Genomic DNA, 16,714 nt, shown 5'->3' on the forward strand with positions numbered 1-16,714 from the left:
AGTGGCCATCAGTGCAGCCTCATCAGTGCCCATCAGTGCTGCCTTATCAGTGCATCCCTATCATTGCAACTTAAGAATGCCGCCTCATCTGTGCCCATCAGTGCAGCCTACCAGTGCCCATCAGTACAGTCCCATTAGTGCAACCCCATCAGTGCCAATATCAGTTCTGCCTTATCAGTGCAGCGCAGCCTCATCAGTGCCCAACAGTGCACCTCATCAGTGGCCATCAGTGCAGCCTCATCAGAGGCAACCAGTGCAGCCTATTAGTGCCCATCAGTGCAGCCTTATCAGTGCAGCACAGCCTCATCAGTACCCAACAGTACAGCTCATCAGTGGCCATCAATGCAGGCCTCATCAGCGGCAACCATGCAGCCTATTAGTGCCCATCAGTGCCGCCTATCAGTGCCCATCAGTACAGCCTTATCAATGCCCATCAGTACAGTGTTATCAGTGCCCATCAGTGCAGCATTATCAGTGTCCATCAGTGCATCCTCATCAGTGCCCATCAGTGTGGCCTCATCAGGGGCAACCAGTGCAGTCTATTATTGCCCATCAATGCCGCCTATCAGTGCCCATCAGTACAGCCTTACCAGTGCCCATCAATACAGCGTTATCAGTGCCCATCAGTGCAGCCTTATCAGTGCCCTTTAGAGCAGCCCCATCGGTGCCCTTATCAGTCCAGCACAGCCTCATCACTGCCCAACAGTGCAGTTCATCAGTGTGGCCTCATCAGGGGCAACCAGTGCTGCCTATTAGTGCCCATCAGTACAGTCTTATCAGTGCCCATCAGTGCAGCCTCCTCAGTGCCCATCAGTGCAACCTCATCAGGGGAAACCAGTGCAGCCTATTAGTGCCCATCAGTGCTGCCTATCAGTGCCCATCAGTACAGATTGATCAGTGCAGCCTTATCAGTGCCCATATCAGTACTGCCTTATCGGTGCAGCGCAGCCTCATCAGTGCCTAACAATGCAGCTCATCAGTGGCCATCAGTATATTGATTTCCATATTGAGCACTTGATTGTCTGCTTAGCAAACATAGTAACATAATCAATTTTACCTACTGTCCTGGGCACTGGCTGGGGGTTCCCTCTCCTCCTCCTCCTATTCCCCCGGGCCAGGGAGAATAGTATTATATTTGCAAGTGCCGCACTACAGCAAGCCGGGCGCCGTGGGCTGCATTTGTACGGGAGGTGGCTGTGGGAGCCCGGACTTGGGAAATCTGGATGGGGGGGCTTTTTTCATGCGGGGGGGCTTTTTTGCTTATCAACCGCACCTATTAATGTGCATTAATGCTATAGGAGCGTTTGATAAGCATCAGTATTTAGAACCTGTGAACGAGCCCTAAGTCTTGCAATAGAGGTCACCATCTTTCCATTGGAAGTGTAGCATATGTGGTCATTTATGTGTTGTCTGAAATGTCCAATTCTTTTGCTGACATAAAAACTCCTGCATATGCACATCATCAAATACACCACCCCCATAGTGTCACATGTTGTTTCACATCTTGGATTAAATGTGATATTATTTGGTATGGTAACCTGGGTGTATCCTCCCACCCAGGGACATTGCGTACAGTTACCACACCTAAAGGTGCCTTTTCCACTTGATAGACCCTCCTTTTTTCTAGACATACAATGGTTCCTGGCCAATTTATCTCAAATTGATACAGATCTACGAAAAACAAACTCCAGAGAGTCTCTCACATATTTGGCCAAATCCCATCTAAGACGATACCAATATTTTTAAAGAATATTCCAGATCTGACTATGCTGCTCACAAATTTCAGTAATGGATTTGATAGTATTCTATTCACTTTTAGAAGCATACAGTGATGGTCAAGTTTCTGCCAAGGCTCTATGATATGCTTTTTTTTTTTAAGTGATTTGCTGTAGTCTCTTGCCAACAACCTTGTTTGTTGGGATTTGGCTTGAGTCTTGAATTAATTGTTATCTGTGCAACATCATTGCAAATGGACATACTGTCCATACGGGGTTCTGTTGACCAATGCCTGAGGATGTGATCTCCGTGAAACTGGTGTCACACTTACCCCTAGCGCAAGTGGTCAGGTACTATAGCTGGCTTCTGTGTTCTTTACCTAATGCAGCCCCTTCTCCCATAAGGCAAGCAGGCTTACCGGTACTCAGTTGCCCCCAGGTCTTATACACAATGCTATAATGCCTGGTTACCATACCAGGGCAGGAGCGAACTGAGCACAGCAAACAGGTACTTGCGGTTGGCAGACAGGCAGAGTGGTTCAATGAAAGTCCAAGTAAAAGGCAGGCAAGGTTCAGAATAGCCAGGGTCCATTCCGTAGTCAAAAGGCAGGCAGAGTTTAGAGAATAGATATGGGCCAAACACCCCCCTGTTCGAGAAAACGCTCTGACCTGAGGAGCGAACCCTATTAAAGTCTATAGGACCCGAACTTGAAAAATCAAAAGTCCCCATTTTTATGGCTTATATGCAAGTAATTGGTCAATAAAAGGGTATGGGGGTCTGGGTACTGTCCAGATCAAGAGACACATCCAGGACACAGCTCCTCACCGACAGGGGTAAACAGCCAATGATCGCGGCTGCACGTGATCGGCCATGATCCATTCACAGCCAAATGTAAACACAGACCGGTAACTGACTGTCACTGGCTCTTCTATCCTCACATATCGTTTCCAGTGTGAGGAGAGAAAAGCCAGGATCAGCGAGTTACCGATCTGTGTTTGTATTGTACTGCACCAAAGCACACAATAAAGAGAACCTGACACATCGCCACATCAGCAGTGTAACAGTTATCATCAGTGCCCAGCAGTGTTACTGTTACCCTCCCCCCTCAGTGCGCCTGTCACCCATCAGTGCCCATAAAGTGCACCCATCACCCATCAGTGCCCATAAAGTGCACCTGTCACCCATCAGTGCCCATAAAGTGCAGCTGTCACCATCAGAGGCTGCCATCAGTGACCGTCAGCGATGTACCGGTCACCCATCAGTGACCGTCGCCTGCCACCCATCAGTGACTGTCATCAGTCACCTATCAGTGACCATCATCTGTCACCCATCAGTGCCCATAAAGTGCACCTGTCAGCGTCAGAGACTGCCATCAGTGACTGTCAACGATGCACCTGTCACCCATCAGCGACCGTTGTCTGTCACCTGTCCGTCACCCATCATTGACCATCACCTGTCACCCATCAGTCACCTATCAGTGACTGTCACCCATCAATGCCCATAAGGTGCACCTGTCACCATCAGAGACTGCCATCACTGACCGTCAACGATGCACCTCTCTTCCATCAAGGATCGTCGTCTGTCACCTGTCACCCATCAGTCACCCATCAGTGACCATCACCTGTCACCCATCAGTGACCATCACCTGTCACTCATCGGTGACTGCGATCAGTCACCCATCATGGTTGCCTGGAGGACCATTGAGTAGACTACAAAGGAATCTACATAACCCTGGGGCATTCTACACCAGGTCATCTGGCAGTTTTTTTAAAACAAAAAGCAAGGATTGGCTGTGTCTCCTTATCCACAAGGATGCTAAAAAATGCATTCATTAAATCCACCACAGAAAAATACTCTGCATCGGATGGTATGGAGGTAAGGAGTAATGGCACATCAGGCAATATAGACGCAATGGGCACCACCAGGTTATTTACAGCTCGAAGGTCTTGAACAAACCTATAACTGCCATCCGGCTTTTTAACTGGGTTGATGGGTGTGTTGTAGGGGGATACAACTTCTTTTAGAATGCCTTTCTTTAAGAAGTTTTCTACCATAGGGACAATGCCTTCCTCTTCTTCTTTTGACAATGGATACTGTTTGTGATAAATGGGTTGTGCCCATTCTTTGAGGGTAGCCATGTATGGGGTATAGGAGATGAGCCCTACATCTAGAGCGCTCTCTGGCCATACTTTGTCAGAATCACCGGGACGGAAAGAGTCTTGTAAGATCGAAAAGAGGTTTGTGTCAGGTCACCTGAGACCAGGTGACAGATGCACTCTGTAGGAGTCGGAAGTGGACCCTAGGACTGACTGCTGCAGATTGAACCCTGGGAGGTTCAGGAAGCAGGTCTACTGGATCACTAACATAGATCCCACTGGGAACTAGAGCATAGATTCCCCAGGGAGCGGAGTCTAATGCCCCGTACACACGATCGGACTTTGTTCGGACATTCCGACAACAAAATCCTAGGATTTTTTCCGACGGATGTTGGCTCAAACTTGTCTTGCATACAAACGGTCACACAAAGTTGTCGGAAAATCCGATCTTTCTGAACGCGGTGACGTAAAACACGTACGTCGGGACTATAAACGGGGCAGTGGCCAATAGCTTTCATCTCTTTATTTATTCTGAGCATGCGTGGCACTTTGTCCGTCGGATTTGTGTACACACGATCGGAATTTCCGACAACGGATTTTGTTGTCGGAAAATTTTATCTCCTGCTCTCCAACTTTGTGTGTCGGAAAATCCGATGGAAAATGTCTGATGGAGCCCACACACGGTCGGAATTTCCGACAACACGCTCCGATCGGACATTTTCCATCGGAAAATCCGACCGTGTGTATGGGGCATAAGAGCCAGCAAGTGTTTACCAGAGCCTCTAGTGGTGAGGATGGACTGAGCTGCAGTCTGGCTCCAGGTCGCAGCCCCTAGGGTCTCACAGTTCACGTCAACTACAGGAGAAGAGGAAGGAGGCAGCAGGCTGGAACAACAAGGAAAGTAAGGGATAAGACAAATGTCAGGGTGACTAGCAGACAAGGATAAACATAACACGCCAAAGGTCAGGGTCACAAGCAGACAGGGAAAGTCGAGAACAGGCCAAAGTCGGTAACTGGAATCAGACGTAGGAAACACAGCAAGTACACACGAAAGCTAACACACAATGGTTGATCAGCACTGCTGGCTTGCAGTGCACAGGTTAATATAGGGTTCCCTGATAGGGCCTGGGGTGGAGCCATGCTTAGAGAAGAGTTTATAAAACCAGCCAGGTGTGAGTGGTTGGCCTCTTAGTCTGCACACATGAGGAGAAGGTAAGCTGACAGAGAAATATTACTGCATAACCATGACAGTACCCCCCCTCTTATGAGGCCTCCCCCTCCCCCGCCTGGGCCCTGGCTTAAAGGGAAACTCCAGATGAAACCTCCTCAACAGACGAGGTGCAAAGATCTCAGATGCAGTGATCCAAGACCTTTCCTCAGGACCAAACCCTTCCCAATGTACGAGGTACTGAAGAATGCCTCTACGGCGCCGGGAATCCAGAACTTGACTAACCTCGTACTTAAGATTATCCTCAGAGACTGAAACCGAGGTAGGGAGAGGACGAGAGAACTTATTGAGGGCTAAAGGCTTCTTAGGAATGGGTAAAGGCATAAGAAGACCATCAGGAGTCTGAGCAGGGTCCCCCAAACCCTTGAAGATGAGCTGGACATCCAGCACAGGATCATCAGACTAGGCAGAAGTCAGTGGATCCCTGAGACCAGCTTGGTTAGAAAGTGATGTGTCACAAAAGTCAAGCTGGATAGCTTCACTGGGCATAGGCTGAACTGGTGCAGAGGCCGACTGAACAGCATTGCCAGGTGCAGCGACCACCAGAATCGCATCATAGTGCGTAGCGACTGTTGAACTGGTAGACGAGTCAGCCTGGGTGTGCCTCCAAAGGGGTCCAGGAACAGGCAAAGGTAAATGACCATGCAAACTGGAGTGAATGATCGGCTCAAGTTCACAGGTGGGTTCCTCATCCAGAGTGCCACATGACCCAGAGAGTGCCTCAGCCCGACTATTGCAGGAGACATTCCAGAAATCGTTATATGCAGCAGGAAGAGCAGAAGATACTGGGATGGTGGCAATAGGAAATTTCTCTTTTAGGGTAACCTTGAGTAGGCAGGAAGAGGAACAGGAGGAACCCCAAGCCAGGATCCGTCCAGCAGTCCAGTCAATGTGTGGAGAATGGAACCGTAACCAAGGAAGACCTAATATGATAGGAGATGAAGCCTTAGGTAAGACAAGGAAGGATATCCACACCTGGTGGAGTGTCCCTATCGACATCTTAACAGGGAGGGTCTGAAAGCGGATAGGACTCCCTGGGAGAACAGTGCATCAATCGCCAAGACCACCAATGGCGTTGAAAGGGGCAAAAGGGTAAGTCTCATGGAAGATGCAGTTTCCCAATCCATGAAATTGCCAGCGGCTCCGGAATCCAGATGTGCTGAGACCGAACGAGAGGAAGCGCTGACATAGAGGAACACAGAAAGAAGAAGATGAGAAGGTGAAGGTGATATTTCAGGGTCTAATACTCCACCTTCCAGATGTATTAGCCCCAAACGTTTTTCTGGATGAAGAGAACAAGTGTCACCAAAATGACCTTTGGCCCCACAATAGAGGCACAGACCCAGAGTTCTGCGCCTAGCGCGTTCTTCAGGAAACAACTTGGTCCAGCCCAGGTGCATAGGTTCCTCAGCAGGCAGGGGGTGCTCCTCGGATCGAAGAGATGGGACTGGGAGATCAGGCTGCCTAAGGAACGGGGTGTGCTGGCGTCTTCTTTCCAGGACCCTCTCCTGAAAGCGAATATCGATCTGGTTACACAAGGTGATGACACCATCCAGATCAGCAGGAAGGGATCTTCCTGCTAATTCATCCTTCACTCTATCAGAGAGGCCATGTAAAAAGGTTGCAACTAGGGCCTCATTATTCCAGCTCAATTCAGCTGTGAGGATACGGAACTGAAGAGTAGGGATGAGCCGAACACCCCCCTGTTCGGTTCGCACCAGAACATGCGAACAGGAAAAAAGTTCGTTCGAACACGCGAACACCGTTAAAGTCTATGGGACACGAACATGAATAAACAAAAGTGCTAATTTTAAAGGCTTATATGCAAGTTATTGTCATAAAAAGTGTTTGGGGACCCGGGTCCTGCCCCAGGGGACATGGATCAATGCAAAAAAAAGTTTTAAAAACGGCCGTTTTTTCAGGAGCAGTGATTTTAATAATGCTTAAAGTCAAACAATAAAAGTGTAATATCCCTTTAAATTTCGTACCTGGGGGGTGTCTATAGTATGCCTGTAAAGGGGCGCATGTTTCCTGTGTTTAGAACAGTCTGACAGCAAAATGACATTTTGAAGGAAAAAACTCATTTAAAACTACCCGCGGCTATTGCATCGCCGACAATACACATAGAAGTTCATTGATAAAAACGGCATGGGAATTCCCCAAAGGGGAACCCCGAACCAAAATTAAAAAAAAAAAATGACGTGGGAGTCCCCCTAAATTCCATACCAGACCCTTCAGGTCTGGTATGGATTTTAAGGGGAACCCCGCGCCAAAAAAAAAAAAAAAAAAACGGCGTGGGGTCCCCCCAAAAATCCATACCAGACCCTTATCCGAGCACGCAACCTGGCAGGCCGCAGGAAAAGAGGGGGGGACGAGAGTGCGGCCCCCCTCCCTCCTGAACCGTACCAGGCCACATGCCCTCAACATTCGGAGGGTGCTTTGGGGTAGCCCCCCAAAACACCTTGTCCCCATGTTGATGAGGACAAGGGCCTCATCCCCACAACCCTGGCCGGTGGTTGTGGGAGTCTGCGGGCGGGGGCTTATCGGAATCTGGAAGCCCCCTTTAACAAGGTGACCCCCAGATCCCGGCCCCCCCCCTGTGTGAAATGGTAAGGGGGTATAAGTACCCCTACCATTTCACGAAAAAAGTGTCAAAAATGTTAAAAATGACAAGAGACAGTTTTTGACAATTCCTTTATTTAAATGCTTCTTCTTTCTTCTATCTTCCTTCATCTTCTGGTTCTTCTGGCTCTTCTGGTTCTTCCTCCGGCGTTCTCGTCCAGCATCTCCTCCGCGGCGTCTTCTATCTTCTTCTCCTCGGGCCGCTCCGCACCCATGGCATGGGGGGGAGGCTCCCGCTCTTCTTCTTTTCTTCTCTTCTTCTCTTTTTCATTTTCTTCTCCGGCCGCTCCGCAATCCATGCTGGCATGGAGGGAGGCTCCCGCTGTGTGACGGCGCTCCTCGTCTGATAGTTCTTAAATAACGGGGGGCGGGGCCACCCGGTGACCCCGCCCCACTCTGACCCACGGTGACTTGACGGGACTTCCCTGTGACGTCACGGGGAATGCCACAGGGAAGTCCCGTCATGTCCCGTGTGTCAGAGGGGGGCGGGGTCACCGAGTGGCCCCGCCCCCCGTTATTTAAGAACTGTCAGACGAGGAGCGCCGTCACACAGCAGGAGCCTCCCTCCATGCCAGCATGGATTGCGGAGCGGCCCGGAGAAGAAAATGAAGAAGAGAAGAGCGGGAGCCTCCCCCCCATGCCATGGGTGCGGAGCAGCCCGAGGAGAAGAAGATAGAAGACGCCGCGGAGGAGATGCTGGACGAGAACGCCGGAGGAAGAACCAGAAGAGCCAGAAGAACCAGAAGAACCAGAAGATGAAGGAAGATAGAAGAAAGAAGAAGCATTTAAATAAAGGAATTGTCAAAAACTGTCTCTTGTCATTTTTAACATTTTTGACACTTTTTTCGTGAAATGGTAGGGGTACTTATGTACCCCCTTACCATTTCACACAGGGGGGGGGCCGGGATCTGGGGGTCACCTTGTTAAAGGGGGCTTCCAGATTCCGATAAGCCCCCCGCCCGCAGACCCCCACAACCACCGGCCAGGGTTGTGGGGATGAGGCCCTTGTCCTCATCAACATGGGGACAAGGTGTTTTGGGGGGCTACCCCAAAGCACCCTCCCAATGTTGAGGGCATGTGGCCTGGTACGGTTCAGGAGGGAGGGGGGGCCGCACTCTCGTCCCCCCCTCTTTTCCTGCGGCCTGCCAGGTTGCGTGCTCGGATAAGGGTCTGGTATGGATTTTTGGGGGGACCCCACGCCGTTTTTTTTTTTTTTTTTTTTTTGGCGCGGGGTTCCCCTTAAAATCCATACCAGACCTGAAGGGTCTGGTATGGAATTTAGGGGGAACCCCACGTCATTTTTTTTTTTTTTAACTTTGGTTCGGGGTTCCCCTTTGGGGAATTCCCATGCCGTTTTTATCAATGAACTTCTAAGTGTATTGTCGGCAATGCAATAGCCGCGGGTAGTTTTAAATGAGTTTTTTCCTTCAAAATGTCATTTTGCTGTCAGACTGTTCTAAACACAGGAAACATGCGCCCCTTTACAGGCATACTATAGACACCCCCCAGGTACGAAATTTAAAGGGATATTACACTTTTATTGATTGACTTTAAGCATTATTAAAATCACTGCTCCTGAAAAAACGGCCGTTTTTAAAACTTTTTTTTGCATTGATCCATGTCCCCTGGGGCAGGACCCAGGTCCCCAAACACTTTTTATGACAATAACTTGCATATTAGCCTTTAAAATTAGCACTTTTGATTTCTCCCATAGACTTTTAAAGGGTGTTCCGCGGCATTCGAATTTGCCGCGAACACCCCAAATTGTTCGCTGTTCGGCGAACTTGCGAACAGCCAATGTTCGAGTCGAACATGAGTTCGACTCGAACTCGAAGCTCATCCCTACTGAAGAGCATACTGTCCCACAGAAGTGGACTCTTGATGGAGACGTAAAAGAGCGCTAGTCGCTGAGGAGACATGACCCGGTCCCTCGAAGATATTCTGAAAACGTTTCAAGAAATCAGACAGGCTAGAAACCACTGGATCATTCAGTTCCCACAGAGGGGCAACCCAAGCTAGCACCTCACCGGACAGGAGGGATATAATATAGGCTACTTTCACCTGATTGGACAGGAAGTTTTGGGGCTGAAGTTCAAAATGAATTGTGCACTGGCTAAGGAACCCCCTGCAAGCCTTGGAGTCCCCAGAGAAACGGGCCGGAGCTTGCAGTTGTAATGAATGTGTGGCTGCGACTGGTGCAATAGGTGCAGCAGCAGATAGAGGTTCAGGTTGTTGAACCGGGGGTCCTAATGAGGCCTGAACCTGTTCAAAACGGGATGCCAAATCCTGAAGGAATCGCATCACCTGGGTCTGATGCGATTCCTGGGTCTCAAGTCTGTGAACTAAGCCCTGCAACAGATCATCTGCGGGTAGTGGCACATCAGCCGGGTCCATGGCTGATGAAACTGTCAGGTCACCTGAGACCAGGTGACAGATGCACTCTGTAGGATTCGGAAGTGCACCGCTAGGTAGTGAACCCTAGGACTGACTGCTGCGGTTTGAACCCTGGGAGTTCAGGAAGCAGGTCTACTGGATCACTAACACAGATCCCAGTGGGAGCTTGTCAGGTCCCACACTTACCAGACAGGTGAGTCCGCTTGGGCAGAGGGTAGGCTCCCTTACGTATCCGATTCGGGGCCCCTGGTAGAGTAGACAGGAGGCCCGCGAATGCGGAGTGGTATGAGGGCCTGAAGTGAGAGTCCTGGAATGCGGTGGTCTGGCAAGCAACCGGTAGATCTTCGGGCTGGATAAGGCAGGTGCTGAGCAGGAGCTGATCAGGCAGGTCACACACAGGCAGAGGTCGGCAACGGGCTGGCGGCAACGGTACAAGGGATAAGGCAGGAGACGAGGTCAAACAAGCCGGGGTCAGGTTCAGGCAGCAGTCAAGGGGAGTCCAAAAGGCAAGCCGGGTCACAACGGGTAAACACAACGAGGGTTCAGGAACACAAGGATGATCACGGAACAAGGTAAAGCTGTTTGATCAGGCAGCACCGGGACAATGCAGAGACAGGCTATAAATAGACCGATTGGCGCCAAAACGCCGCGCACGTGCGCGCGCCGATTCGCCGAAGCGCGGCGCGCCCCCGCACGCGCCCGAGCGCGCCCCCGACACCGGCGTGCCCGCCCACACTACCGGGCGTGTCAAAGGCAATGCCCGCAAGCGGACGCGCGCTAACGCGAACGCGCGTACGCGCGAACGCCCGGACGCCACCCCGAACGCCACGGCCGGCTGGCCCAGACACACCGGCGCCCCCAGGGACACGCGCCCCAGCACGAACAGGGACACGAGCGCCAACGCGTCCCAGCGCGCCCCGGCGCCCAATCAGGTAACCTTTCTGACAGAGCTAGAGCATAGATTCCCCAGGGAGCAGAGTCTAAGAGCCAGCAGGTGTTCACCAGAGCCTCTAGTGGTGAGGATGGACTGCGCTGCAGTCTGGCTCCAGGTTGCAGCCCCTAGGGTCTCACAGCTCACGCTCACAGTAGACTACAGGAGAAGAGGAAGGAGGCAGCAGGCTGGAACAACAAGGAAAGTAAGGGATAAGACAAATGTCAGGGTGACTAGCAGACAAGGATAAACATAACACGCCAAAGGTCAAGGTCACAAGCAGACAGGGAAAGTCGAGAACAGGCCAAAGTCGGAAACTGGAATCAGACGTAGGCCATACAGCAAGTACACACGAAAGCTAATACACAATGGTTGATCAGCACTGCTGGCTTGCAGTGCACAGGTTAATATAGGGTTCCCTGATAGAGCCTGGGATGGAGCCATGCTTAGAGGAGAGGTTATAAAACCAGCCAGGTGTGAGTGGCTGGCCTCTTAGTCTGAACACATGAGGAGAAAGTAATCTGACAGAGAAAGATTACTGCATAACCATGACAGTTCGGAAGAGACGCAGAGATGTAGAGGTGTTGAAAGAGGTCCCTTGTGGGACACCTACTTGATGCTTCTCAAAACAACAGAATTCTTAAGCCCTGGTAAAGTATTAATCTGTTTATTGTACCTGTTGGTAATTGAATTGTTTTGACATATAAAAAACAGAACCATTTAATATTGTGGCATAGCAATTTGGTGTTGTGTTATTTCTACCTGCAGCATGATATAATTATATTCCAAATATTAAGAGATATACACATTTTTTCTGTCTCTACAAAGCTAAGACCAAAGTCTGGTTATGGTTTTGTCGTGATATGTGTTTAAAAATAGATTCATTCTAAATTTAAAAATAAGTCTTGATTAAATTATCAAGCTTTGTACAGTATAATATTTTGTCTGAGCATTTTAAAGTGTAAGTTTGAAGGTCTATTTGTTTGGTGAAGAAGTCACAGGTGTCAAAGTAAACACCTAGGTGTTTACATAAGTCCATGAAGCTACGGAAAGCTAATTACTATGTTACCAAGTCTAAATTTATCAAGTTATGATTCAAGAATTGAAATATGGTATTTTTTAATAAGAGCTTGTGTGGAAATGTGATTATCATCTGTATCATCATATATCTTTGATATTTAAATGTATATCAATATTTGTATTATCACCAAATATACCTGATATTATTTTACATTTCATTTTTAGTTAATAAATATATACTTTGAGCGTATCGTTATCACTTGTCTTCAAATTATCACGGATAAACAAACTTGAATTACTTGTATTTGTGGAAAAATTTGAAAATCTCCCTAAAACAAATGTTTGCATTGATTCGATAAATATAATATTATTTTAATATTTCAGTATAAACATTCTGACAGTGCACCTGTCACCCATCAGTCACCCATCAGTTACCATGACCTGTCACCCATCAGTCACCCATCAGTTACCATGACCTGTCACCCATCAGTGACCATCACCTGTCAACCACCAATGCCCACAAAGTGCACCTGTCTCCATCAGAGTCTGCCATCAGTGACCGTTAGCGGTGCACCTGTCATCAATCAGTGACTGTCGCCTGTCACCCATCAGTCACCCATCAGTGACAATCACCTGTCACCCATCAGTGACCGTAACCTGTCACCCATTAGTGCCCATCAGTGACTGTCACCTGTCACCCATCACTGACTGTCACCTGCCACCCATCAGTGACCATCAGCAGTCATCTGTCACCCATCACACAGCCTATCACCAAAGTTTCTGTCACACATCCACCATCAGCAGTTCAGTACCAGCAAAAGTTTACAGCAGTGTGGAGGCATTTCAGATTCTCAGCATGACTGATGAGAGCAGCAGGGAGTTTTCAGTTAGATTCCAATTCCGATTCTGAATCCAATTTAAAGTTTGAACCGACTGAAAGGAGTGCATCGGTGACCTAACCAGAGGAAGAAAGGCTCCCTCTTAGAAGGGTACGGCGCTCTGAAAACCAGGCAGCCGCCAGCGCTAGACACCAGCATGAAATGACCAGTACCAGCGTTGCAGTATCACCCCCAACTACCAGCACAGGATTTTCAAATCCCTCAGCTACCAGCACTGGAGTGTCACATCCCCCATGATTCAGGGCCACTGCATACATCCCAGATGCTATTGCCAACCCAACATGACTGCCTTCCTACTCGGGATCAGCAAGCATTTCCCTTTCCCCGCACAGCCAGGTGTGCAGGCCAATACAGAGAATTTCTCTGAAATGTTTTTAAACTATGCCTCTGCCTACCGAATGGACTGCTTTCAACTGACCCTGCACTTGGACTGATCTGTTGCCCTGCCACTGTAGTACACAGGGGTCTCACATATGCGAGCGGCTCCAGAATTGTTATTCTGGATGAAGAAACAAATTCTTTTGTTTTCTCAGGGTTTTGTCATTTCTGGATTAGGGTCTGGAGTCTGGAGGCTTCAAAGAGAGTGTACCAGCACTAGGGATGAGCCGAACACCCCCTTGTTCGGTTTGCACCAGAACATCCGAACAACACCATTAAAGTCTATGGGACACGAACGTGAAAAATCAAAAGTGCTAATTTTAAAGGCTTATATGCAAGTTTTTGTTTGGGGATCCAGGTCCTGCCCGGGTCCTGCCCAGGGGACATCAATGCAAAAAAAGTTTCAAAAACTGACCTTTTTTCGGGAGCAGTGATTTTAGGAATGCTTAAAGTGAAACAATAAAAATGAAATATTCCTTTAAATATCGTACCTGGGGGGTGTCTATAGTATGCCTGTAAAGTGGTGCAGTTTTCCCGTATTTAGAACAATACCACAGCAAAATTACATTTCTAAAGGAAAAAAGTAATTAAAGTGGAGGGCCACCCTAAAATAGAAAATAGCATGAAAAATCTTTTAAAATTGAAAAAAATAAAAATTTTAAACTTACCTTGCTAGGCAGTCTTCCTAATCTGCCTCTTCCTATTCCACGGCGTGTTCTGCTCCTAGCTGATCGGCCCCGTTGCCTTCTGGGAACTGTGTGTGTTCCCAGAAAACCACAGGGCCATTCACAGATCGCCACGCCGCCCGCGCATGCGCAGTAGGAAACTGGCATTGAAGCCGGCATTGACTGCCTGTTTCCCTTACTTAGGATGGCGGTGCCAGGACCCGAGAACCGAGGGATGGGTCGGCCTCGGACGGCCGACATTACGGGCACCCAGGACAAATAAGTCTACTTATTTAAAGTCAGCAGCTACAGTTTTTGTAGCTGCTGACTTTAAAAAAAAAATTATAGTGGTCGGGAGTAGTAGTAACAACTGCACTACGGTTGCACCGTATTGTGTGCTGTGTACACCATCAGAAAAGTAGTAGCAACTGCACCACGGTTGCACAGTATTGTGTGCTGTGTACACCACCAGAAAAGTAGTAGCAACTCAACTATGGCTGCACTGTCTTGTGTAATGTGTACACCACCAGAAAAGTAGTAGCAACTGCACTACGGCTGCACTGTATTGTGTAATGTGTACAACACCAGAAAAGTAGTAACAACTGCACTACGGTTGCACTGTATTGTGTGCTGTGCACACCACCAGAAAAGTAGTAGAAACTCAACTACGGCTGCACTGTATTGTGTAATGTGTACACCACCAGAAAAGTAGTAGCAACTGCACTACGGTTGCACTGTATTGTGTAATGTGTACACCATCAGAAAAGTAGTAGCAACTGCACTGTATTGTGTAATGTGTACACCACCAGAAAAGTAGTAGCAACTGCACTACAGCTGCATTGAATTGTGTAATGTGTACACCACCAGAAAAGTAGTAACAACTGCACTACGGTTGCACTGTATTGTGTAATGTGTACACCACCAGAAAAGTAGTAGCAACTGTACTACGGTTGCACTGTATTGTTTACTGTGTACTCCACCAGAAAAGTAGTAGCAACTGCACTACGGTTGCAATGTGTAATGTGTACACCACCAGAAAAATAGTAGCAACTTTACTACGGTTGCTCTATATTGTCTGCTGTGTACACCACCAGAAAAGTAGTAGCAACTGCACTGTATTGTGTAATGTGTACACCTCCAGAAAAGTAGTAGCAACTGCACTACGGTTGCACTGTATTGTGTAATGTGTACACCACCAGAAAAGTAGTAGCAACCGCACTATAGTTGCACTTTATTGTCTGCTGTGTAGACCACCAGAAAAGTAGTAGCAACAGTACACCACGGAATGCACTGTAGATATACGCTACTCTGGATGCTGCAGAGTGTATATATATATATATATATTATATATCTCAAATACACTGCCTGAAGTAGATTAGAAATAGTACACCACGGAATGCACTGTAGAATGTAGATCTAGGCTGACTGGATGCAGAGTATATACATATATATGTATATATATATATATATGTATGTATATATATATATATATATATATATGTATATATATATATATATATATATATATATACAGTATATACACACCGTGCCGTGCAGGCAGCCTTATATAGTGTGGGGCGTGGACATAGCCCACCTGAGCCATGATTGGCCAAAGGCACCCTGCCTTTGGCCAATTGTGGCTCTCTTAGCAGAGGGGGCTGGGATTGGCCAAAGCATGCAGGTCAGGTGCATGCTTTGGCCAATCATCATACAGCAATGCACTGCGATCTCACAGTGCATTATGGGGCGTTCCACGGGCGCTCGAATTTCCTGCGAAAGCCCCATAATGTTCGTTCTTCGGCGAACGGGCGAACACCCGTTGTTCGAGTCAAACTCATGTTCGACCCGAACATCAAGCTCATCCCTAACCAGGACCAATATTTTGGCTGTGCTGGCCATGTCTCTGACTGGACAATTCCTTTGGATAAATGCTTTGGCTGTGCTGACAATATCCCTGGATTGACTATAGACAATATTCCTGCCTGCTGCCTGGATAATTACCTTTGTTGTCGCTAAACACATCCCTGTCTGCTGCCTGGACCAATGCTCTTCTCTGTGGACAACTGCACTACAGGTAATATTTTTTTTTTACCCTTTAGGCCCCTTTCACACTGGGACGGTTTGCAGGCGCTATTGCGCCAAAAATAGTGCCTGCAAACCGACCCGAAACAGCCTCTGCTGACTCTCCAGTGTGAAAGCCCCGTAAATTCTATTGAGAAAGGCCTTTTTCACACCGGGGCTTTCACACTGGAGCGGTGTGCTAGCAGGACGGGAAAAAAAATCCTGCTAGCAGCGATCTTCACTCTTGCCCATTGAAATCAATGGGACAGCACGGCTATACCGCCAGCAAAGCGCCTCTGTAGAGGCGCTTTGCGGTGGTTTTTAACCCTTTCTCGGTCGCGAGCGGGGGGTAAAACTCCCGCTAGCGGGTGAATACCGACAGTAAAGCACCGCTAATAGCAGCGCTTTACCGCCAATGCCGCCCCGGTGTGAAAAAGGCCTTTCTCAATAGAATTTATTTTGGAGTGTAATTCTTGGTATGTACATGCTATGTGTTAGAAATATGAAGGGCCTTCAAAAATTTGATAGGTAGTCATGACATTAGATGTGTGATTTATGCCTATAGGTGCAACTTGAATGTTGGGCCTCTGTATGTGGTATCCCCATACTCAGTAGGAGTAGCAGAATGTATTTTGGGGTGCATTTTGTGCTATGTACATGCTATGCACTAGAAATATTGTGTAAATGCACAACTTTGTGTAAAA

Source organism: Aquarana catesbeiana, linkage group LG01 (assembly GCF_042186555.1).
Source record: "Aquarana catesbeiana isolate 2022-GZ linkage group LG01, ASM4218655v1, whole genome shotgun sequence".
In the NCBI taxonomy this organism is placed as follows: Eukaryota; Metazoa; Chordata; class Amphibia; order Anura; family Ranidae; genus Aquarana; species Aquarana catesbeiana.